The following is a 2054-nucleotide window of genomic DNA, read 5'->3' on the forward strand; positions in this document are numbered from 1 at the left end:
AAGAATTATTTCTGGTCCTTTTCAAGATTCAATTCATAGTTTAAAACTAATAATTAATATAGATGGTATTCCAATTTTTAAAAGTTCGAACATACAAGTCATACCAATTTTATTTGGGATATTATCAGATATAAATGAACTACAAAATAAAGTGTTTCCAATTGGTTTATACTGTGGTAAAGGTAAACCTCATGATATGGATTCTTACCTAGAAGAATTTGTTAATGAGGTGAATAATTTATCAGAGAAAGGTATTTTACATCAAAATGGAAAAACCATACCAGTGAAAGTTGTTGCTTTCTGTTGTGATGCTCCTGCAAAGGCAGACATTCTTGGTATAAAGTCTTTTAGTGGGTATAACTCGTGTACAAGATGTGTTGTTAAAGGTGAAACGAGTAACAACCGTAGAATATTTACAGATCTTGATTGTGTACTAAGAACAAATGAAGATTTTCATAATTGGTCAGATACAGAATTTCATAAAACTAAAACGTTACTTACAAAAATCCCAGGACTGCATTTTAACAACTCATTTGTTTTAGATATAATGCATCTTGTTTATTTAGGAGTAACTCGAACTATGATTTTAACATGGAGTACAGGAAATATTCCTCACAAATTGTCTAGTAAACTCTGTCTTAGATTATCATCATTATTAGTTGAATATCGTTCATGTGTACCTATTGAGATTAATAGGAAACCAAGAGAGCTGAAACTTTTACTTCGTTGGAAAGCTACAGAATTTAGAACATTTTTGCTATATTTAGGACCGGTTGTCTTAAAATCTGTTCTAACTAGTAAAAAATATGAGAACTTTCTAATTCTTCATTTTGCAGTGACTATTTTATTGTCACCTAAAATGTGTAAAGATAGTGAGATGCGCAATTATGCAAGATCGTTACTACAACGTTTTGTTGAAGACTTTATTCTTCTGTATAGTAAAGACTTTATCACTCATAATTTTCACGGTTTAATTCATTTAGTTGATGACTCTGATTACTATTCAGGAATAACATCAAATTTTACTTTAGAAACAATATCTGCATTTCAGTTTGAAAATTATTTGCAAAAAATTAAATCAATGGTGCGAGGATATAATAAACCAGCTGAACAAATCTGTAATCGATTAGGTGAATGTTTTTTATTAGAAAACTATTTTGAAACTCCTCGACAATCATCATTACCAAAAATATCACATATTCACTGTGATGGTCCTCTTCTATCAGATTGTTGTGGACCACAATACAAGATTCATATGTTTCACCACTTTCAATTAAGAATAACAAAACCTGATAATTGCTGTGGGTCAAAGAATGGTGATATTATAATAGTGCACAACTTTGCTTATTCAAAATCACTAAAAACTGAAGTTGTCATTGGTAAAAAATTTGTATCACAAGAAGATTACTATTCAGTGCCGTGTAATAGCTCATCACTTGGAATTTATGTCGTTCAACATTTTTCCACCTTAAAAATGTGGCCAGTTTCAGAAATTTGCTTAAAATATATATATTTTCCATACAAAAATCAGTCATATATTGTCTTACCTTTAATTCATCTATGTTAAATACCTATTGTAAATGTAAAGATTATTTATTAGGATAAGTATTGTTTGTACTTTTAATATTAGGTTATAATATAAGAGTTAGATTTATGAACAATAAGATGAAGAATATTATGCCTAAAACATGTAAAATATTTGTTCATTTAATTTAAAACTTTAATGCTGAGTGATGTATATTTAATGATTATGTATTAAGTTACCTAAGCATTTTGAATTTAAAGTATAAAGTTGTTTATCTGGTTGTTTATGTTTATTTATGAATTGTTTAAGGGAGAGAATAAAATAGAAAAAATATATGTCTATAGGTATGGTATATGTGTAGGTACAAAACAATATATTTTTTTAAACTTATTTTATCCAACTTAGTTTCAGATAATACGTAACAATGTGGTCATTAATCAAAATTATTGATACGGATGAGTAACATACTATGATGTAGTACCAAATAAGTGGATAGTGAATGATAAACACTGCTTATACCCCGTTGCTC

This window comes from Acyrthosiphon pisum, unplaced genomic scaffold (assembly GCF_005508785.2).
Source record: "Acyrthosiphon pisum isolate AL4f unplaced genomic scaffold, pea_aphid_22Mar2018_4r6ur Scaffold_21425;HRSCAF=23957, whole genome shotgun sequence".
Classification (NCBI taxonomy): domain Eukaryota; kingdom Metazoa; phylum Arthropoda; class Insecta; order Hemiptera; family Aphididae; genus Acyrthosiphon; species Acyrthosiphon pisum.